At 34.5% G+C, this 14,879-nt stretch overlaps 2 long non-coding RNA genes across 3 annotated transcripts; one reads left to right on the forward strand and one right to left on the reverse strand.

Moving 5' to 3' along the window:
• Positions 1 to 1,180: 1,180 nt before the first annotated feature.
• Positions 1,181 to 9,919, reverse strand: LOC310717778. Of its 2 annotated transcripts, XR_014530900.1 has the most exons (4): positions 9,767 to 9,919; positions 9,527 to 9,682; positions 2,108 to 2,188; positions 1,181 to 1,287 (listed from the first exon to the last, which is right to left on the reverse strand). It is a non-coding gene; the product is annotated as an uncharacterized lncRNA (long non-coding RNA). The 2 variants fall into 2 exon arrangements; XR_014530901.1 differs by lacking the exon at positions 1,181 to 1,287 and having other exon boundaries at positions 1,840 to 2,188.
• Positions 9,920 to 9,983: 64 nt separating this feature from the next.
• Positions 9,984 to 11,698, forward strand: LOC310717430. Its single transcript, XR_014530839.1, has 2 exons — positions 9,984 to 10,130; positions 10,476 to 11,698. It is a non-coding gene; the product is annotated as an uncharacterized lncRNA (long non-coding RNA).
• Positions 11,699 to 14,879: the final 3,181 nt, after the last annotated feature.

The raw sequence follows: 14,879 nt of genomic DNA on the forward strand, positions 1-14,879 counted from the left end.
TTCCTAACGCAACCCTCCCCAATTTATCCGGGCTTGGGACCGGCACTGAAAGTGGCTGGGGATGGTTCCCTGACCGGGAATCGAACCCGGGTCGCAGCGCTGCATCTTAACCACTAGACCACCAGGGGACCACATTCCTAAGTTTTATTACTGGCCCAAATTTGTGGTGCCTATTTTATTAATAATAGCTACATGCACGTATGACTAAGAAGACATGTGGGATTTTCCTTAGGTATACTGTAAAATAAATCCTGTAAATTTACATAGAAATTTAACAGCAAAAAGCAAAATGCTGTTTTATTTGTTTTGCCTTTGCATGAAAACAGTAAAGAAACCATAGCGCTAGCGTTAGCTGCTATCCAAGAAGTGTCTAGCGGCTAACACTAGCAATATGGATTCTTTAGAGTCTTATGTCCAGCTTCAAGAACTTCTCTTAAAAGGAAAAAATCCTGGCAATTCCACATATCGAGGGAGTGAATGAATAATGGAAGGAATGAATACATTTGTTAAAGTATGCTGAAATAAGCAGAACAGTTAAGTAGGTTATATCTTTAGAAAATGAAATGTAAAACACACACATTACATACACATCTGTATTAACCAAATAGGGTCTAATGAATGAAAATATTACATTTAATATTTCCATTAATTTAATTTAATTTAATTTAATTTGTGCCAATGTAATCAAAATAATAAAAAGCTTTCCATGCTGAGTTGTAACTTTATTACTTTATCTGTTTTTACTATTTCAGAGAGGTGTTACATCATTCCACATTTTTGACAATCACGAAAGCACTCTATGTTTTTTCCTGTTTTTACTAAACTTAACTATACTTGTGTAATTTCTTTGTAAAGAGGTTTATGTCTATTGTTTTCTCTCTCTTTCTTGACTTTCAGATATGTGAGTTTTAGGAGTGACATCATTCAAACATTTTGACTCCAGTTTGGGACAATCACACATATGCAGTGCCATGCAATGATACCACAATGTTACTTTGAAAATGCGAAAAATAATGTTTAATGTTGCAATGTTACAGTTTTGTTACATAATGTTAGATTTGGTTCCTTATTGATTCCTGCACACAGGTTTTAAACAATTGCTTCAATTTTAGTACTGCATTATATCCTGCTGCTTGCTTTTTTTTTTTTGACTGCAGAAACAATTGTATACCAACAATAATGATGACTTTCGGAAGGCTCTTCAGGCATGTAGACAAGATTCAGTGATTTAATGATAAAAGTGCTTGTTCCTGCATTCAGCAAAAGTCAGAGGCTGTATCCCAAATACTAGAACAGTAATAATTGATAAAAAATATTTAGAATCAGGTACTGCTTTTTATAAGGCATGCATACAATTTATAACAGCAGATCTTTTTATTATTTATTTATGAATCATGTCCATTAATTAAGAGAATGTACAAAGCTTAAATAAGAAGGCAACAAATAACCATAGGCATGACATGAACAAAAAACAAATGTGATTTATCTTTTGCATGTGAAATAAATCCTTAATTTGACATACTGTATAATAACAAGTATTTAAACAGAGACAACAAAAAAAATCGAGACCATTCACTGTCAGGGACATAAGCAAATGTAACCATTACTTACTAGATGTGGCCATGCCAAAGGATGTGACAATTTGTGTAAAACTATTCAATGTCAGCAGCCTTACTGTACTGAAAGGTAACACACCCTGACACTATCCTACACACTAACAGTGAATTGTGAAAGGGAAGCAATGGAAAGCAAAAGTTTTTGTAAACCGAAATTAAATAAGACCACTTAACAGTCTTATTTTGCAGCACTTAACAATAGAAAATCTTACAGTAAATGTCATGTATGATGTGTATATTGGTACTACTGTAAATTGTGTGGTAAGAGATCACATTTACACATTTAGTTATTATTTCCCAGCTACTATTATCATTGACAGAAAATAGGCTCAAGAAATTTGGCAACTTCAACACTAGCTATTTTTCATGATGTATAGTAGTTTTTTTTTTGTTTTTTTTTTTTACACTTTTTCTACTACATCAAACTGTAATTAACATTAAATACTTTACCCTCTTCAGTTAGAAAGATTTATAGAAAAAAATTACTTTACCTTCAACTGAGGTCAACAAGTACAGAAAGAAGACGAGCTGCATTGCCTGCGCCATGTTGTGGCTTCCTCTTTCCACTTCCCCTACAGTTAAATATTCCGTTATGATTGCTAGCGACACACATTTAATATAGAAGACATGTAAAAACTAAACTGTTCTTGTCTTTTTCAGTTAAAGCAGAAGTTGGGTCAAACAAGAATAAAACTTCAGTCAAAAGTCAAGTTCAGTCAAGTCAGTTCAGTCAAAGAAAAAAGGGATATGGGATGGGAAAGATGCATATAACATTACAAAATTCTAAATTGCAATTGACTAAGACTACTTTCACATACATCTGGATAGATTTTAAATAGCTCCCTGTCGACACTTGCATTTTTTAACATTTTTCCGCACGTGTATAAAAATCCTTACATCTCAATATTACACGTGTAAAAATGTAAGAATGGCAAAATTTCCTTTTGAAAAGCTCCATATTTGAAAAAAACCTTTTTTTTTGTATGTGATGAAATTCTTTTTGGCGAAAACCCATCACCATCTCCTGTTTGCTCTGTCCACAAGCTATTTACAGATGTATTTTCAAATGAATCCATATTAATGTAGATGAAGCCTTAGAATAATGATTCATATAACACACTGTGTGAACAGGTCTGTAAATAAACAATTCATAGCAGTTTCCTGACCTAATAACTAAGTTTCAGGTAATAGAAAATTTCTGGTTGGAAAATTGTTCACAGAAAAATGATCATTTTATAGCTAAAGTTCAAAAGAAGCAAAACATGACTCTATGTTTTACAATCCTTTGGCCCATATAATAACTTCCATTTTTCTCTTTGTGTTTAAGTAACCTCATATTGTGTCTCAAAGATATTATGATAGATATGTCACATGCTCCAGTCTACACTGTAGTAACACCTGTTGTCTCTTACTGACCCCTTGATCCTCATACAGTAACAAACCTGGCAGCAAAAATAGTATACATTGCTAAAAATACGGTATAGAGATCTGGAAAACTAGTAAATCTCAGAGCATGAGAAATTCTCTGATTAATGATCTTAGAATCCAATATCATGGGAATTACATTAACATCTTTAATTATATACTATTTAACAATATAACATACAATTTTATAAATGACATACTGGAACACAGATTAATAAGTTTGCTATTGGAAAATAGGCCAGAAAATTGAGCATCAAACTGATGTTAAGAAAGCAATCAAGCAAATATTTAAAAATGAAACATTTTTAGCCATAAACAATACAGTCCAATAAAAGAATCATGTGATTAAAATAATAAAAAAGCAACGTAGTCGTTCCTAAGTTTTATTCTTTCGGCTTCTCCCGTTAGGGGTCGCCACAGCGGATCCTCCGCACGTTTGATTTGGCACATGTTTTACGCTGGATGCCCTTCCTAACGCAACCCTCCCCAATTTATCCGGGCTTGGGACCGGCACTGAAAGTGGCTGGGGATGGTTCCCTGACCGGGAATCGAACCCGGGTCGCAGCGCTGCATCTTAACCACTAGACCACCAGGGGACCACATTCCTAAGTTTTATTACTGGCCCAAATTTGTGGTGCCTATTTTATTAATAATAGCTACATGCACGTATGACTAAGAAGACATGTGGGATTTTCCTTAGGTATACTGTAAAATAAATCCTGTAAATTTACATAGAAATTTAACAGCAAAAAGCAAAATGCTGTTTTATTTGTTTTGCCTTTGCATGAAAACAGTAAAGAAACCATAGCGCTAGCGTTAGCTGCTATCCAAGAAGTGTCTAGCGGCTAACACTAGCAATATGGATTCTTTAGAGTCTTATGTCCAGCTTCAAGAACTTCTCTTAAAAGGAAAAAATCCTGGCAATTCCACATATCGAGGGAGTGAATGAATAATGGAAGGAATGAATACATTTGTTAAAGTATGCTGAAATAAGCAGAACAGTTAAGTAGGTTATATCTTTAGAAAATGAAATGTAAAACACACACATTACATACACATCTGTATTAACCAAATAGGGTCTAATGAATGAAAATATTACATTTAATATTTCCATTAATTTAATTTAATTTAATTTAATTTGTGCCAATGTAATCAAAATAATAAAAAGCTTTCCATGCTGAGTTGTAACTTTATTACTTTATCTGTTTTTACTATTTCAGAGAGGTGTTACATCATTCCACATTTTTGACAATCACGAAAGCACTCTATGTTTTTTCCTGTTTTTACTAAACTTAACTATACTTGTGTAATTTCTTTGTAAAGAGGTTTATGTCTATTGTTTTCTCTCTCTTTCTTGACTTTTAGATATGTGAGTTTTAGGAGTGACATCATTCAAACATTTTGACTCCAGTTTGGGACAATCACACATATGCAGTGCCATGCAATGATACCACAATGTTACTTTGAAAATGCGAAAAATAATGTTTAATGTTGCAATGTTACAGTTTTGTTACATAATGTTAGATTTGGTTCCTTATTGATTCCTGCACACAGGTTTTAAACAATTGCTTCAATTTTAGTACTGCATTATATCCTGCTGCTTGCTTTTTTTTTTTTGACTGCAGAAACAATTGTATACCAACAATAAATGTTTAAAAATAAAACATTTGACTATTTATTGATGCTTTATTATTATTATTATTATTATTATTACTATTATTATTATTATAATTATTATTATTAGTCAAACCATACTAATAATACAAACAGCATGAAGACAAAATATTCTTGTAAATGTTTTAAAATAATTATTGTATTCTGCTCTAAAAGAATGTGGCTATTGATCCATTAGACAGATAGCAAACACGCAAATAAAGTTCCAAAGCATTCTTTTCCTAGTTATTTTTTACTAAGTATAACAGAAAAAAAAATACAATATGTAAACAAAATATAAATATGAAAACTTGTATTATTGTATATAACACTGTGCTTTTCAACTTTAAACATGTGTTAAATCAAACCATCCATTAAATGAATAAGCAAAAATACATATTATATTTTTAAGAACAGCACATATGGTGTTTTAAAATACGTAAATCATCAGGACACCAAACGGAACATTTGCTATGTTTCAACATGGACGGTTTTAATTTCCAGATGTGTGCATCATGGCGGATTTTGGTGCCTGATTTAAGACTTGGCGCATCGTTAAAACAAAGGTTTAGTGGTTGAAAAGAATGTTTTGCTGGAGGTTTTTTTATGTTTTATATCTGAGTAAAGAAGGGACGTCGTAAATAAATGTGTGTTGCATTGAAGGTTTTAATTTTGCGTTATTAACGTTAATTTTAAAGTTTATATATATATATATATATATATATATATATATATATATATATATATATATATATATATATATATATATATATATATATATATATATATATATATATAATTAGCATCATCTTAGCATCTCTCCAGATTTGATGTATTTGTGCTTATTTATACACTATTCTCCTGCATGCTTACGTGTTTCTGTTGTGCGAGTAAAACATTTGATAGACAGTCACTTTTGGATATTGGTCACATCTGTTTCGAATATCAATTTCACCTTTGGCCACATACCACTGGAGCTCGTAAGGAAGCCACAATACAGGTGAAGCCCTACCTCTTCATGAAACACTTTTTTTATGAAAAAAAACCCTCTCAACAGAGTTGTAGGATGATTTAACTTAAGTTTGTAATCTAGCGTACCAGCGTATATTTATTCATTGATAGAGACTCAAAGCATTTTTGTACGTCGCTCTGGACAAGGGAGTCTGCTAAATGCCACAAATGTAAATGTAACCTTGACTGATCTGTCTCAACATCTAACTAAACCCCTAAATTCTGTTAATGATCTTGACAAAACAACATAGGCACTATCCTCACTAGCACATTTAAAAATTTTGCCCCATCCGATTAAAAAAAGTCAGAGAAAAAACACCTGCATCATGGTATAAAGTCATACTCATGCCCTCAATAGAGTAGCCCATAATCTGGAGAAAAAATTGGAGAAAAACTAATTTAGATGATTTTAGAATTATAGTATGCAGTATGCTCAGCTACATTGCTAGATTGACAGCTTCTCCTCCAGCCAATCAATAAAAGAGGAGAGTTGTCTTCATTCCCATATGACTTATGACTGCTGTGGCTAATTAATACATTTGTCATTTCATTAACATTTGGAGCATGAATGCAAATTAAATAGAAATATGGCATATTTAAGTACAAGTTATACATTGATTCTAAGAGTACAATTTATTTTTGTTTTTACTTGATAATATCACATTCATGTAAGTGGTAGCTCAGTGGTTAAGAAATATTTATGTATTTCTGTTTTTAATAAAAATGGTCAAACAAATGCGCACTTCATTAATCACGTGTTAATCAAATTAGTGATGTTAAAATGAATTTGTGTTAATAAAGAGTTAATTTTAACAGACAGAATTTAAACCATTTAACATTTTGTTACCTAATGAATGTATCCAGGCTGAACAACCAATATATTAAACACAAGCAGCACAAAGATGATGATGATCAGGTGATTAATGTCTCTGACCTCAGTTATGTTTACATCACTGACTCCCTCTGCCTCATCCACGTTATCCCCATACTTCTTGTTGCTAACTGCTTTGCTCATTTGTTAGCTTCATTAACTAGCCTACATCTGTGGTGTGTGATAACCAGGAAATGATACACCAGTGGTAGATTGAAAGAGTAGGACAGGAAATAGGTTTGTGGGTCACATGCAGTGAAACGAAAAAAAAAAAAATATTTTGTCACCAATAGTTTAAAACTAAAGAAGCAAACTTTGAAAATGTAAGAAGTAGAAAGTGCAGATATCTGTGTAAAAAAATGCAATAAGTGAAAAAAGTTAAAAGTTAAAAAAATAAATAGTGAAGTAAAGTACTGATACGAGAAAAATCTAATTAAGTGCATTAACGAAGTATTTATACTTTGTTACTTCCCACCTCTGCTATACACAGAGCTATTCTATCTATAAGATCTGTTTTTAGTAACCTTTATTCTGGGCAGAGTTGTGGAGGACCTAAGTACATTAGAGATTTTATTCAAATTGATATTTATTACACTCATTTTTTTCTTTCCTATGCTATTACATATCTGTATTACTGGCACTGTACTTCACAGACTGTCTATAAAGTCCTCTTACACAATATATGTAATGCTTTTTAGCACAAATATAACTATTTATAAAACATCCCCTACATGATTGTCATTTCATTGGGAACACACAAAGTTTTCTTTTCCAACTTTGGTTCCCAGTTTGACAACAGTGACCTTTGTGTTTTGTTCGACATGCTTTCTTGTAAAGTCCATTACATCTTTGTGACCGCTTTCAATCCAGCCATGAGAATGATTTCAATGCATAAAAAAAAAAAAATATTAAAATTAAAAAGTGTTTATTTCCCCTGTGAAATTGCTTGAAAGACCCTCTAGTTTATAGTGATTATTACTGCAGCTATTATGGCATTTAGTGGCACGAAGTTTTTGTTTATTATAAACATAATTAAAATAGATTGTGAATAATGTATTTCTGATGAGTACTGTGTACTATTTGTGATTATGAATTTGGTATTAGGAATGCCAATCACTGTCAGCTCAATCCACGCCTCCATCAATTTATCAGTCGTTCCTGAGAATGAACATGCTCAAATAGTGCTAATTGGATTGGATTCTAATTAAATTGAGGGTATTGCATAATGGAAAAGTATTTACCTGTATTTGTTTAGAAACAATAGTGTCTGTAATGCTGAAGACACCATTGTTTCTGATCAACTCTCCAACTCTAGAAATGCAGCCCCAAACTTGCAGGGAACCTCCACTATGCTTCACTGTGGCCTGCAGACTGCTCTTTGGCAAACAAACCGCCTCCAGTTACAGCCAAATATTTCAGATTTTTACTCCTCAGGCCATAGCACCTGCTACCATTTTGTGCACCGCAGTTTATGTTTTTGATGTACAGTAATTCCTCGATATATCGCGGATCGGACATCACAAATCGGCAATATCACGGGTTCTCATATGGAACAAAACACTCTGACTATTGCGGATATAACGTGTTGGTTTTATCTAATCTGTACTGTATAACTGTAGTGGATTTATACAGTATCTGTACTGTAGCGTAAAATGGCCCCAAAATGTGCATCATCAACAGCTTCTGGTAACGAAACTAAGCGGCAGAAGAGGAGGACAACGATTTTTCAAGAGAAGATTGAACTTCTGCACATGCTTCACAGCAACAGTTTTGCTGCTGTTGGCCACCATTACTGGGGTGAATGAGAGCACAGTATGCTATATTTTTAAGAAAGAAGCAAAAATCTGTATTACCGTGTCGGCCCGCTTCAGGCAAAGTGCAATTTTTTTTTTTTTTTACAAAAGTACAAAATAAATATTTTGTGAAGATGGAAGCTGCTTTGTCGTTGTGGATCGAGGACTCTAGTAAGAAAAATATTACCTTGGACAGCAACATCATACGAGAAAAGGCACGACAACTGTACTACAAAATCGTGTCTAAAGGTGAAGGAAATAAAGCAGAAGGTACAAGTAGAACCACAACCAGGGACATCAGCAGATTCAGAGGAATTTCAAGCTAGCAAGGGATGGTTTGAATGCAGTATACAATAAATTTTTTGTTTTTATAGTTTATTTTGATCTATTTGTTATTATATTAAACATTACATGTGTTTATTAGTTTTTGTGCATGTAGTGTGCGATTCCTGTAAAAGTATAGGATTATAAAATTAACTATTGGTATACAGTACTTTAAAAGAGCCCATCAAGTTATCAAATTTTTTTTTCAGATATCCGATAGATTACTGTGCAATCAGGTTCTTATGAATAGCTTTTTAATTCCAGCAAAATAATAATCCCAGAAGTACTTTACAATTCCAGAAGTATCCATGCACCTGGCCAATTATATATTTAGCCTCGGTTTACTGGTATTGTAAGGATTTTCACTGAATTTTGGAGGGTTGTTATGAGAATTTATCCAAAAAAATGCTCTAATGATTCATCTGGCACGAACTCACTGGCTGTTTCAGAGAGCTGTTTTACTTACATGGACATTTTACAAAACATCACAAATAATTGTGCAAAACTTTATTTTTCTTAATATTAGTTCTTATTTAGTAACAACAAATTTTAAGATGGAAGGACAATGTTTTAATTTTTAACATGCATTTTAGAATTAAAAGTGGCCCAGAGACACAAAATGACAAGAAGAAAAACATAGTTATCTGCTTTTATTAATGTAAGTAACATCAAAGTAGTTACACACAGACAGTAGATACACACATAGAGGCACAAACATTCTTACCAGATGTTAAAAGAGGGTAACAACTGGCGTCATGCACTTGGTCTGCAACAATATTTAGGTAGGTGGTACATGTCAAAGTAACATCCACATACTGTACATTTAAACATACCTTATACTTTGTAGGCTGCAAAATCAGCTGTGACCAAACAAGATCTCTAAAGGTGTGGTATCTGGCAACAAAACAGCAGCAAGTCTTATAAATATATGGGTCTTCCTTGAATTGGACTTGTGTGTGTTGGCCGAGAAGACAAATCAGAACACACAACTGCAATAAAAAAGAAAAAGAAATTATTGACACAAAAACAAATATAAAACTAAATGAACAAATCTGAAAACATTTCAGACAAACCGTTAGAGGGAAGTATAGCTTGTATTTGTATCCTTCTATTGGACAAGACATCCGTCACTCAAGATACACAGGAGGTCTTCGACCTAAATGTTTCTTATCCACGTATGGAGTTTTGCGATGGAACCTTTTTTTTTCATTGCTTCTAATCAAGTTGCGCTCTATACTCCAATCCAGTAGGTGGCGGAATAACGCACCGTAAAGATGGTGTGCCAAGAACAGAAGAAGAAGAGATTTGCGTTCACTTTAAACTTTTTTTTTTTGCAACTTAAATAAAATAACAAAGAAAATGTAATTAATTCAACGCTACTTTGAGGAAAGACATGCAGATGCAGTGGTTTTGGAGATGCTGCAAGCAAATCATGGCGTAAGTTGAGTTTGCTGTCTCTATAACACTCTTGAAAAACGCAGGTATGTTTCAAAGACAATTCTGTTCTGTATCGGCACTATGTTTATGAATAAATCATTATAGTCCATCAGTTAGCAATCTGTGCATCGAATCTTAGTAGAACAGCTTTGGTGAATTAAGGTTTGTGTTCATTTTATATTCCTAAACATTTGACCGAGTCAGAAAAGTGAACTTTTGTTTAAAGCCTTAGTAATATTATTACAACTTGTACATTGTAGTATTTATTTATACAAGAGTAAATGATACTAATTGATACAAGACTAAAACTATTTTTTGGATCTGTTTTTTTTGTGTGTGTTGTAGGGCTCAGTTTTTTAGGGGGATCTCACAAATGAAGGTCACTTCAATGGCAGCATAGAAAATCAGTGCCTGTTTCAGTTCTCCTTCCAAAACAGGATTTGGCACTGTAGACTTGCACTGTGCCCTGGGAGGTTAACAAATGAACAGTAGCATCTACCACACAATTCAGCAAGTCATATCTGTAAAAATGCACTTTTCATTATTGATCCAATAATAGGCTTGTTTAAAATAAATTACTACAACTACAAAAGTCACATTGTATGAATGTGTCTGTTAAATCCATTTACACAGAAATCTATCTTTTTGCAGGTCAGGATCAAGTGACTGTCACCTTGCAGTTGAGGAATTCATGTTATGTGTTCAACATTTGTTAAATACTTAAAAGCAGCAATGAATTATCTTACATATTTTAGTAACCTTACCTCTAATACAATACCTCTTGCAGCACTTCCACTACATTTTGGTTTACCAGGTCTTTTGAATGAAAATGGGTCCTCCACAGACATGGGAATATTTTTTTTCCTGCCAAGAAATACTAATTCTCCCTAACAGCTGTATTAGAAATAAAAAATTCATAGTACATATATACTCATCTGTATATTATGTTTATAGTACATACACATCTGTAAATTACTGTTTATAGTCCTATAATACCATTTAATTTAATTTATGTAAATCATGTAAACACTATATCCTGCACTTGCTGCTATTCACTCTGGTTAGACCCAAACTGCATTTCGTTGGCTTGTACTTGTACATGTGTAATCTAATCTAAAGTTTAATCTAATCTAATCTAATCTGAAGCCAAATCAAATACTGAACGAGTTTGTTTACACAAAGTTTAATTAAAAGTTTATGCATTAAATACAAACAAATTTTAATAATAATAATAATTAATACATAGCTACTGAATTGTTAAACCAGGTAGCGGCTACGCCGAGGTCCATCAGAAACGGGGCAATACTTTAGGCAGCTCATCAGCAAAGTGAGAAGTTCCTGACTTGGTCCACCTGTATCAAGGGTCTATTCTAATGTGTGATTATCAGAGAACATTTATACTTCCAATTTCTGCCATACTCATTAATGTATATACATATATTTTCATATATCTTCTAAAGTTTATACTTTTTATTTATACTTAAATGTTGGATAGTCGTACAAAGCATTTCACTGCATGTTGTACTCTGTATGTGTGTATGTGACAAATTAAATTTGATTTGATTTGACATGCTGTTAAATTCATAGTTTGAGACATGAATCCTTTGCTTGCCCCATTGCACACATTGTACTTCACAATGTTGAATCTGTTGACACGGTTTTAACAAATTGGTCCAGAATTGAAAATAATGTCACAAGCTATTAAATTGCTTTGCTTCCACAGAGTAAAAAATGAATTTTGTACAGTGTAAATAGTATTTCCATTCAACATACTTTTGTAGCTTACTCTATTGGTTCTGGAAGGTCAGGACAGCATGCCGTGGTTACAGGCTTATCATCCATGATAAGCATGTATTCTCTATCAATAAGAAGAGAGCATGCACAAACTTTAAAATGTATAAATTCCCTGCTACAAATATAAAAAAAAATATTAGATTAATCAAACAAACGTGTAACACTGGTTTTCTGCTGCAATCTGGTCTGAAGTTATTCTTCTGAAAATGCAGAATTACCGTAACAGAAATCAGGCTTTATCAACAAATGGAATTTTTACATTTACAACATGTAATATTTAAAACTTTACGAGTGCATTAATGTACGAGTTTTCTGAGGTACAAGCGGTCACTTAGTTGTTTTTTTTTCCTTTGTTACGCGAGCAAAAAATTGAGGTACGAGATCGAGACGCCGCTGCTAGATGGCAAAGCGAAGCCAGAAAGCGAAGATTGTGATGAAAATTAAGATAAGCAAAGAAGAAAAAGTACAAAATTAAAAGTTTAAGGATACGTAGTGTACAATAGTGATAGTAATATCACTCAGTGATATCACCTCAAATTGAGATACGAGCTCGTCCACGGAACGAATTAAACTCGTAGGTCAAGGTACCACTGAAATCCGGGCAGCCGATACCCGATATATGATGTAGATTTTTTTGCCCGGTTTTCAGTAAAGAGTAGGGGGCCCAGTGGCGGCATCTGGTGGCCAAATCTCAAACATTCCCAAAATGTCTAGTTCCTGATATGGAGCTCATCAGCGACAAAGAGACCTCCAGTTGGCAATTCAGCTTAGCAAGTGAGCACACAAGGGGAAAAAAAGGAACACGCTTGTGGTATTCAGTCAGACTCAGGGCTCAGTGCTGCTAATGATCTACCTTCGTAGATATTGAAGTCCAATGTGTACGCACAAACTGTCTGCAATGTCCAGTGGACAGGGATTGTTTAAAGTTTTCAAAAAACTTTGAACTTTTAACTCACCATCGCAAAGGCTCACCAAAATGTTCAAAGTAGGTGTGGCTATTTTGACAAAATGGCAATAACTCATGAACGGAATTAAATATCTTTTCTTGTTTGCCCATTCCCGAGTTCTTATTTTTTTGCATGTTTCACACTAATGTTTCAGATCATCAAAGTAATTTAAATATTAGTAAAAAATAACACAAGTGAACACAACATGCAGTTTTTAAATGAAGGTTTTTATTATCGAGGGCAAACAAAATCCAAAACTACATGGCCCTGTGTGAAAGTGTTTGCCCCCTGAACCTAATAACTGGATGGGCCACCCTTAGCAGCAACAACTGCAATCAAGCGTTTTTGATAACTTGCAGTGAGTCTGTTACAGCGCTGTGGAAGAATTTTAGTCCACTCATCTATGCGGAATTGTTGTAATTCAGCCACATTGGAGGGTTATATTCAAGTTCATGCCACAGTATCTCAATAGGATTCAGGTCAGGACTCCGAAAGTGTTAATTTTGTTTTTCTTCAGCCATTCAGAGGTGGACTTGCTGGTGTGTTTTGGAATTTTGTCCTGCTGCAGAACCTAAGTTCGCTTCAGCTTGAGGTCACGAACTGATGGCCGGACATTTTCCCTTAGGATTTTTTGGTAAACAGCTGAATTCATGGTTCCATTTATCACAGCAAGTCTTCCAGGGCCTGAAGCAGCAAAACAGCCCCAGACATACTACCACCACTATATTTTACTGTTGGTATGATGTTCTTTTTCTGAAATGCAGTGTTACTTTTACACCAGACGTAATGGGACACACACCTTTCAAAAAGTTTAACTTTTGTCTCGTCAGTCCACAGAGTATTTTCCCAAAAGTCTTGTTGATCATCAAGATGTTTTCTGGCAAAATTGAGACGAGTCTTTTTGCCCAGTCTCTTTTTTATGGTGTTATGAACACTGACCTTAACTGAGGCAAATAAGGCCTGCAGTTGTTTGGATGTTGTTGTGGGGTCTTTTGTGACCTCTTGGATGAGTCATCACTGTGCTCTTGGGGTAATTTTGCTCGACCGGCCACTCCTAGGAAGGTTCTCAACTGTTCTATGTTTTTTACCATTTGTGAATAATGGCTATCACTGTGGTCTGCTGAAGTCCCAAAGCTTTAAAAATGGCTTTATAACCTTTTCCAGACTGATAGATCTCAATAACTCTCATTTCCTTCTGAATTTTTTTGTATCTTGGCATGATGTCTAGCTTTTAAAGAGCTTTTGATTTACTTCACTTTGTCAGGCAGGTCCTATTTAAGAGATTTATTGATTGCTAACAGGTGAGTCAGTAATCAGGCCTGGGTGTGGCTAGAGAAATTGAACTCGTGTGATAAACACTTTTAAACACAGGGGCATGTAGTTTTGGATTTTGTTTTTCCTGGATAATCAAAACCTTAATTTAAAAACTGCACTGCTGGCTGCAAAGAGATTTGACCATATCTGGGGGAGTCTTACTTTTACTCTTGTTAGGTAAGAAGGTACAAAGAGGTATTTTATTTCTAACATTGATTTACCCTGATTTTTTATTAGAAGCTTTTTGAAGAGAAAAAAAAAAACAAAACAATGTGGCGACCTTAAATTCTTCTTAGCTTGTAATTATAAGTGCAGTGAATTACCTATCAAACGCTCAAATTTTCACAAATAAGCTCTGGATTCGTCTGGGGTTCAAGCCCCGGTATGGCCAAGCTGCCACTCTTGGGCCCTTGAGCAAGGCCCTTAACCCTCTATGCTCCGGGGGTCCCTTACGAGGGAAATATCAAGGTCCGTGACGTCGGCGTGACGTAGGGCCGCCTTCCCGTGGGCTCACCACCTGCAGGAGGGACTGTAAGGGACGGTGCTGTGAGGATTGGGCAGCAGTCGAAGGCGGGGGCCTGCTTAGACTGCTGCCCCCGCGACCCAAATTACGGATAAGCGGGAGAAAATGATTGATTGATGAAGCTCTGGATTCCTGAAAGATTGCTTTCAAACATAATTTTTCCCCACACAT

Source organism: Silurus aristotelis (genome assembly GCF_946808225.1).
Source record: "Silurus aristotelis genome assembly, chromosome: 22".
NCBI classification, from domain to species: Eukaryota; Metazoa; Chordata; class Actinopteri; order Siluriformes; family Siluridae; genus Silurus; species Silurus aristotelis.